The sequence below is a fragment of the Cupressus sempervirens genome, chromosome 7 (genome assembly GCF_028749045.1).
Source record: "Cupressus sempervirens isolate cs-2001-9-10 chromosome 7, ASM2874904v1, whole genome shotgun sequence".
NCBI lineage: Eukaryota > Viridiplantae > Streptophyta > Pinopsida > Cupressales > Cupressaceae > Cupressus > Cupressus sempervirens.
In genome coordinates, this window is record NC_143124.1 from 706,954,206 (window position 1) to 706,964,048 (window position 9,843).

The window sequence follows — 9,843 nt, forward strand, 5'->3', positions numbered from 1 at the left end:
TCAAATTTTATATCAGCTCCACTTGCCAACCACTACTCCACCATCCCCAAGTTTAGGCCCCTGGTCCCCCATCCCCATTGGGAAACTCCATGGAACAATAGTTTTCTTAACAATTTCCCATATACCCAAACTTCTCTTCCCAATTATTTTCAACATAAAACTTGGCTATAATACCGATGTTATTATGAACAAAAAAATGAGATGCGAGAAGAGACGTGATTTTTTAAGAGATCTTAACCTTGTGTTATAGAAGAATGTCTAAGAATAGATTGCAATTTATAATATCATCAGTTACAAATAGCCTTAAAGAAGGTAAATACAAAAAACTACAAAGAATTATTCTAATATACTAATAATTATTTGGATCTAAACTATTTCCTAGTTTGTTGATGGGGTGTCCAATATTCTGAAAAACAACTTGAATGGAACCCCGACCAAATAGGCACATCAGACATTGCTATTATATGGAGAAAAGCTGAATCCAAACCTATATATGAAGCCCTAGTTGAAGCCATTCACAATTTGTTTCTTTGCTGGAAGAAACCTTTTAAATAGCTCTCCTAATGTTACCTGAACAAAATAAATTACAAGAGAGGGGAGTACATTTTGATGGACCAAGTTGAAATATCATAGAAAGATGTAGGTTTTGAAATTGATGCCTCGGGTTCAAAACTCGAAGTAAGGTTTTTATCTTGGGATAAGGGTAAGCAAAAATATTTAAGTGTAATGATGGAGGGCATCAAGGAGCTTTTCTCAACACAAGAAAAGCACATCTTCTTGACTCGATGATATTCGTTGTGCAAGGAGAGTACAGATAGATGGTAAGTTCATAGAAAATAGACCCTACAAAGAATGGACTTCAGTCTCGATCATACCAAGAAAAAGATCAGTTCCACATAAACTCAATATGGACGAATGAGGTAAAATCAGCATCAAGATTCTATGGTCAAGGAGGTTTTAAATTTTAATAACAAATAAGCATGAAGCAAAAATGATAGCAGTCATTTATTTATCTTTCTTGTAAAGAAGATATGTCATCCATGTGAAAAATCATAATTAGATTTAACAAAAACCAAAAGAGCGGTAGTGACATCTCTTTCCCAATAAAGTATTAACAAAATATATTATTGTGTATTACTCTTGCAAATATGGTGTTGTTTGATATTTTTTGTTTGTTTGGTATATAGGAAGACGAGTTGGCATAGCTTGTGCCACACCAATTAGATTTTGCATTTGTGAGAATTGCGCCTACATAAAACAATCAAGATTTACCAAATTAGTATGGCATCTCCACTGATAGAATACTAATAATTTCAACCAACCAAATAGACATTGTGAATTAATAATTCCCAAAGTCCTAGTTACAACAATATTTTGACTAAGCAAATACATTCCAGTAATAAACACACATTTAGGAACCCAACAATTCCTAAATTTCTACCCAGACTTAACCATCTAACCTACTGACTATATTATTAATACCCTTCCACCCCCTATAACCTCATGACCCTTCTTTCCTACTCTTATCAGAAATAGTTCCATCAACATAGCTCAAGTCCATACTAAATGTCTTAATGATTGAGTTTCTATATATAGTTATCTTATTTAGACTACCTGACTTTGACTTTCAGTAAATTTGCTAAATCTTAGAGATAAATTGTAACATAAGCACAAGAATTGAATATGGATCCATCTTGCTGAATTGGTTTCAAAATAAATAACATGGAATCAAGTTTGTAAATCTACTCCTCAAAATAAGAATGAAAAGAAGTACCTGTAACCTTGCTCTTCTCTCTTCTTTGCACTGAGCCAACACAACATAGAGTGGCTTGCTAACTACTATTTTCCCATTCATTTTTACAAGCTACATAAAGAAACTTACAATCTTAAGACAAGAGATATCAATGATATAGAAAAAACTAAAGACTGGATTTTAATGCATGATGTTTGAGCAGAGCTAAAATGATATAGATCCATACTTGTGTTACCAATGGTGCTCAAGTCTTTGTAGATACGAGAAAACTCTTGTGATGGCATCCTCACAATGGATTGATACTCCGACTCAAGAATACCCAAATGTTCAGTGTTAATATCCATTAACTTCATTTCAAAGTTAGAGATCTTATCCTGGTCTAATTCAAACATATGAATAATTTGTAAGAAAGTAGTCACATTTATTTCTCATTTAGTTTCTAGAAATATAAATTTAGAAACAACAAAAATTATAAAATAAATTTTGCACCATATCATTAGGTATATCAGGGAACAACAAATAACATGAACACTTTATTTTGTACAAAAAGACACAAATCCAATTCCAGTTTTGTAGCATAATACATGAAGAAAAGGCATGACATGTAAAAGTCATGCAAAAACACAAATCTCACATAACACAGAGAGAGGTATCGTCCCTATTCCAGTTGATAGTCTTCTCTCCATGCATACAAATGACTAATCATAATCAAGAACATGAAAAAGGAGACACGTTGAGAAAAAAAAAAGGACAACAAACAACTTCACACTTACCCAGTCACACTCGTAGTGGATCTTATGGTTCACTTTGCCTCTCTGGAAAGAGATCATGATTCAACTGAGCCCAACAAAATAGATATTTTTCATAATTTCCTAATCATAAAGTTTTGATTCAACAAAAGTGATGGTATTAGGGTTACCACACAACAGATTTAGATGTTGTTGACATTCCAACACTTATTCAACACTTGTTGAACCAATGGAGGATGCTATAGCACAGCCTATGGTAGGTTCAAAAGATGGAGTTGCTCACTGGTGCACTATCTTCAGCCCATAGAGATTGCTCTGTTCATCAAAAATGCTACCACTAGGGGGGAAATGTTGAGAGATGGAAACAATACTATTGACTGCCCAAAGTCACTTGTAATATTCAAAATGAACATAGATTAATTATGCAGGAGACATGTGCTACCAATAAAAATTTAAAACCATTAAAATCTAATCCTCCATAGGTGAAACTAGAGACATAAAGTAAATCAAGATCCTTTACCTCTGACTAGTTTTCACTATCTTTGATCACCTTCAACATGGATCATAATGGGACTCAAAGAACATTCATGGACACAAATATACACTTGAGACAATAGTCACACAAACCCTTACAAGCAATGAAGAACCAAAACATAGAAAAGAATAAGATTTAAACAGTTACTGTGGAAAAAGTATTTTGAAAAGTTTACAATATCACTTTTATTGTTGGTCAATAGCATATGTCAAGACTCCATATACAATTGAGGATGGTAATGAGCATTTAGGACATCAATTACATAGTTCTTAGAAGTTACAAGTATGCAACCACTAAAAACCCAAAACAACATCAGTCTCCTTTTTGTCAACTGCATAAAAGTAATTTGTAAGGGTGTAATTACCCAAAGCCAAGCTTAACTATGGAACAAGAGTTGCACAGTGCATTGTGCTATTTGTTGTCCTCACATATAAACCTTCATGCTCCTCAACTTTCAAACCTCACTTCTTTACATTGGATGCATCAATGAAGTTGTAGGCTACCCCACTATCAATCAATACAACAACTCATTGTCCCTACACAACACCCTTAGCTATTGAAGCACTTTAATAAGGAGTGGTTAAGAGTTGCAATTGTACCTTCCATTTTTGTCAAATCATCTTGATGCTAATATGTGCCTAAATCTCCATCCCTTTGCTAATGTTGTGCATCTTGAAACTATCTCTTCCAACTCATCATCACTAGATTCTTCAAAAACCTTAATCCAATGGGATTTTCCCCTACTCTTGCACCTATGTCCATGTGTCCAAGTCTCCCCACAACCAAAACAAAGCCTCTTTCCTCTCAACTCATCCCTTGTATCACAAGTTTCCCTTCCAGTTGCTTAGATATTATTATGTTGGTTTGGTATATCCAAGTTTCTTGTCCTTTTGTTGTGGCTAATTTTGTGGTGAGGATCTTATGGAAACTTGTTAAGAAACCTAGACTATGGTTTGGATAACTCCATATTCCTTGTACACTTAATAGCATCTTGAGAGGGGATGGTGGATCAAAATCTTTGACCCAGCCTTTAAGAGACTTAGTGAAACCCTCCACGAACCAAAAAATCAATCTCCTTTTAGACACATTAGTAACCTCATTGATAATCGATGAAATTTTGAAATGTATGCATGAAGTGTGCCAACATATTTCAATTGAGCTAACTCTCTAGAGTGTGCCTTTGAATCCTTCTAGCCAAATATCTCCATTGGTGTAGTGTAAAATTGGTCATAAGAGACTCTGATACCATGTCCTTGTGTTACTAAATTGTGATACCAACATTCATGTGCAACCACTTCAAGCAAATTGTATGGCATCGCTCTCTGCATTTGGTTCAAGAAAAATAGGTGTCCAAACTCTAAACTGAGGCTCTTGTTTTGCGTCTAGTTGATCCATCAAAACTAGGTATTGACAAATTTTTGAACTTTTTCTACAAGCCATAATTTTGTTCTCCTTGATTGTTATGGTTTTTTCTAGGCCTTGTGCATTTGGTGACACCCAAGTAGTTCCTAAAAGAGATGGCTGATTAGAAATTTGGTCCCAAGGCTCCCATATTTAGCCAATAGTTTAGCATGCTCATTTTCCTCCACCAATTTTGCTTGTACATTTTCATCTTCTTGTATAAAGTGGGCATAAACAATGAGGAACAACAAGCAAAATACACCTTATTGTATATAGTTTTGTTGCTTTCTTCTCTATGCACCAATGTCCTACCATTAGATGTGTTATGAGCCATTTAACTCAAAAAGAGATCATTATCACTCAACAATCTTATCATGTCTAAAAAAATCTATTTTTTCTTCTTCTTCACTTGATAATGGAGATTGATCGAACCCTATCATTGTTCTTTTAAATTTCTATAAGCATTGACCACCTTTTCTTTGCATGCAATAAAACCTAGTAGGCTACCAAGTCTTGCAACATTGATACCACTATAATATCATCAAATGGGATACTAAAAATTATTTTTGAGCTAGATTAGGTTGGTCCCTACCTTTCATAATTGATAAAATCTTGCACAAAATATTCATTCGATGGATTGTCAATGATTGAAGAACTCTTTGTCATCTACGCATTAGTAGCAAAGTTTTTGATGTGGACAGTGCAGTATGGTGACACCCTGCAACAATGCAGTGGTGAACTGGCCATATCCTCACTTATAATTTAGGCATATCCACTTACCCTTCAATAAGTACCTTTTAAAGTAAGCAAATTTTGGAATTTACTTGGTGCTTGGTGGCCCCTTCAACAAAATCTTTTCCTAGGAGCTCCGTAATATACCTACATCACTTTGTCTTTTTGAAAAAAGAATATCTTCTTTAGCCTTGAAATAGTTATCTCTCTATAGAAAGTGAATTGTCTCACAATGGAGTGAAGTAGTTGAGAGGGATTCATGTCATAGTGAACACTACTGTAGAGAGCCTTGAGAAAATGAGTATAGGAACTAATCCTATCTTATAATAGAGTATAACTCATAGCAACACAAAACCAATTAGAACAACTCTGGCCATCTTGATGTATCATCAATCATCTTTATCATATGTGGTTGATGTCTCTTAAACAATGTTGTATGGTAAATTTCAAAATCATATCCAATATGACCAACCCTCCTCCACGATGCTTCTGATTTTCCAATTCGAATATTACTAGTTTTTTAAACACAAGGCAACTACCATTCAATCACCTTTGATTACTATATCATCCATATTAAAAGCATCACCTTTATCATATGTCATATGTTGTTAGTGTTGATCAATGTGAATTTTAAATAAAAATTGCAACACTGTCGTCTCTTAAATAATGTTGTATGGTAAATTTCAAAATGATATCCAATATGACCAAGCCTCCTTCAGGATGCTCCTAATTTTCATATTCGAATATTGCCAATTTTTTAAATGCAAGGTAAATACCATTCAATCATCTTTGATTACTATATTATCCATATTAAAAGCTCTGATCATTTGGAGGACAAGAAGTGAAGCTTCAACACCTATTTGTCTGGGACGAAGTACCAATGGTGCTCTAGTCTTAATTTCATAATTAAGAGAATGTTGAACAAAAAAACATTATATATATATATATATATATAAAGTTATATAATAATAAGCTAATACAACTATTCTGAAAAGACTAGATAAAATTTTGTATTAAGAGAAATTACAAAAAGTTTACCCATAGACTGGTTTACATAAAATGTTGCATGGCCTGGTTTCCTTGATCTCTTGTGGGCTCCATTTTGAGAGAAATTTGATTTTCCTTTGTTTTTTGCAGCTACACTCCTATCTCGTGAACTAGTCAAGGATCTTTTAGAAGTTGATTTAAATGCTGCCACAACCATCACTGGTTTGAGCACATGCCAACCTAATTGAAAAGAAAAAACACATATAATATCAGCTTACATGAAAAATTTGGTAATTCCTCGAAAAGGAACTAGAGGATGTAAAAGGCACTAAAAGTGCAATATTGCAAGTTTCTTCTAACAGATCTATTTGAAGTTCTATGCTATCACAGGAAACATGACAACCTGTCATTGTTTTGAAGAAATTTAAGGAAGTATGCCTTTCCCACTTTTTGTGATTAAAATGTAACTTGTCAGAGAGGTACTCAAGCCTGTAAATATGATGTTTTTACTATGATTTAGATGTAGGTGATAGTGAATAGGGAAAGGAACAGTGGGTGAGTGATGAACAAACAGTGAGGGTGCACTTAGAAAGCACCACATGATGAATATAGTGATCTGAGGGTTGGAGTGGATAAATGAGTGTTGGAAAAAATTAAGGGAGTGTATTGTAAGGTGTCTAAACCATTAGAAAGGTTTTGTGAAACTGTTAAGGGTCTTTTCTAGAGAGTCCTTGGCTAGAAACCCTTAAAATGAGGGTTTGATGAAAGAATGCTTAAATGTGAGTGGAAGTTCAAAAAAATTTAGGAATCCTTCTATTTAATAGATTCCTTAAGACTGTGTCAAGGTTTGGAATGTTGGAAGTAAGAGAAAAAAGGAGTTGCTTTGTAAATGGAGGGCTAATTAGGCCTAGTTGCATGTAGGAGCAGTCATAGAAAGGTTCATCAATCACAGGATGAAAGGACTAAGATTCATAGGGTTTGAAGAACTCAATAAAGGGTATTTGAAAATGTGAAGAAGTTACTAGGTTGTTTGAGAAGTTTGGAAGTAAAGTGCAGATTACTTGCAGGACAAGGCTAATAGGACATGCCTATTGAAGGTAGTTTTAAGTTTGAGACAAAACTAATGTTGGTAGGAGTTGGAACTCCTTAGTTATGTTATTTGAAGGGTATTGAAGCATTGTAAGGATCAGGGGAGTCTTTGAGTATAGAGATCAAGAGTTGGTATTGAAGCATTGAGATCCTTAAGATTTCTAAAATTGCAAGAAAAGGTGTTAAATAGGGCTTTTTGGAATATGGAAACATTTTTTTTTAGGGCATTGTATTGAAAGCTTGAGCTGACTCCTTGTGATGTCAGTCATCATAAGTATGATGCTCAAATGGCTTTAGGTATTGAGTGTTCTAGCATTGGTCATTAACCTCATTTTCTTTGAAATTGTTTGGTAAAGATTTGCACATGAAATTGAATTTAACCCTAGCTTACCTAGATGCTAGGGTTCTAATTTTTGCAAACTTTTCAGAAGTTTTATTCTTCCAATTGGACATAGGGTTATTCAGCGTAAATTAATTCAATTGGGAAACACCTTTTTTCTTTGTAAAAAGAATGACCATCAAAGAAAAAATTGTCCTATTTCAAAGTAAAAATGTAATGGCCTAACCCTAGAATTCTTATACATTCTAAAGTCTCAATTTTTTGTCAAGAATAGGATAAAATGTAGGCAAGGTAAGAACATACTTTAGAGAACTGTAGCTTCTATTGAGCAGCCTAAACAAAATCATATTATATTAATGGGGAGTCTAAAAGGAAAACACCTACCTTAGAAAAACATACTTTTAAGAGGAATCCAAGAATAAAACAAGCTACATGAAATGTGATGATAATGAAGACAATTAGAAGAATAATAAACTCATAGAGATAAAAGAGGAAACCCTCTAAATCTAACATCATAACCCAGAATCTCATCAAATAGTTAGAGGGAAAAATAGCGAGTTACTTTGAAACAATACATATGGATGCCAAATCCTCTCCTCTTTTGCCCCATAAATGAAGATAAATTCTATTTTTTGAAATGTTGAAGGCCTTGGTCGATTGTTACTCATTTAAACATTTTGCAACTCAAGAGACAATTTGGGTTTAATATGCTTTAGCAAGTAAAACTTGCTAGCTTTTCTTTGGAGTGTACTCTGAAATTTATTTTGAAAAATGTCATATTTTGTAAATATATATTATACAAAGAAAAGGGGGTCTACTATTTTGTTGTCTTGGTTTGTTGACATTGCCTGCTCCCCATGTAATAGAGCCATGTGGGTCATTATTGAGTGTCAAGATTATAAATTTGGGACCTATTCTTTATATTTTGCCATTTTGGTAATGGCTATTATAGAGAATGGATAGAGGAGAGGATTCAATTAGCCTCTAGCCTTCCTAAAGTTCCTTGGATTCTTGATGGGCCAGAGATGTGGAATTTGTTAACCTATAAAATTCCTAAAGGTCCTTGGATTCTTGATGGGCCAGAGACATGGAATTTGTTAATGTATAAACTTCCTAAAGTTCCTTGGATTCTAGTGAGGACATCAATATGATAGGAAAATAAAGATACATCTTGTTGTAACAGAATACACTATAAGAGTGTCACTTTGCATAGTATAAATAGTGTCACCGTGCACAGTATAAATAACAGCTTACAAAAAAAATTATGGAGATTTGGGGTGATGAAAAATGCATCTTGAAGAAGATATTGAGTAATTCAGACTGAATTTTTAGTCTTATAAAGGAATTTGAAAAAATAGTAATTGTAGTTTGAACATTATTAATTTATTTGTGCAATGGAATCCTTTTGTTGGTGTCTAAGAAAATTTTGGTCTCTATGTAAATATGTTAGAATAAACCTTTGGCATTACTATCAAAAAGGGGGAGATATGTTATTATATGGGAGATATAAGAGAAAAGTTACATTGGAGAAATGTCATATGTATATAAGAGAAAAGTTATATGTACATAGAGGAACACATAGTATGGGGGAGAAATATGCTATGCTGGAGAACTACGTTGTATATACTTTACAAAGATCAATTTTGAAAAATCTCAAAAATATATCGAGCTAGTATCATGTGGTGATGAATACAAGGTATTTAATTTTGGGCTAATAAGTGTTTTTGTCACTAATGCCAAAAGGGGAGATTTTTGACATACCAATCAAGTTTGTTATTAGTGACACACACTTATTCAAATTCTATATAACTACTGAGCTGATTGAATAGTCTATAGTGTTTGCCATGTATTTCAGTAGCCACTAAGCTCTATAGTTGCTACCAAGTCTTTTGGACTAATCCTAGTGATTACCGAGTAGATTCAGTCAGTGTGAAGTCCAACAATTTAAACTATGTATTTCAGTATTCACCAAGTGATTTAGTGTTTGCCAAGTTGCACAATATCTACTGAGTCACCAATCTAGATCAAGTTCAAGACTACTTGAAAGTGATTAGTACGGACTAAGCTTCTACATCTACCAAGTGCATGATGATGTCAAGTATTGATAGTGGATGCGGAGTATCAGAACCTCACCGAGTCAGTTTTCAGAACCTGAGTATCTTCATGTGGGTCGACTTTTTTATATTTTTGTTAGCTTGTGTCATGGCCGACTTTGTAATTTTGTAATTTGGATTGGTATATATATGTAATGTATTGT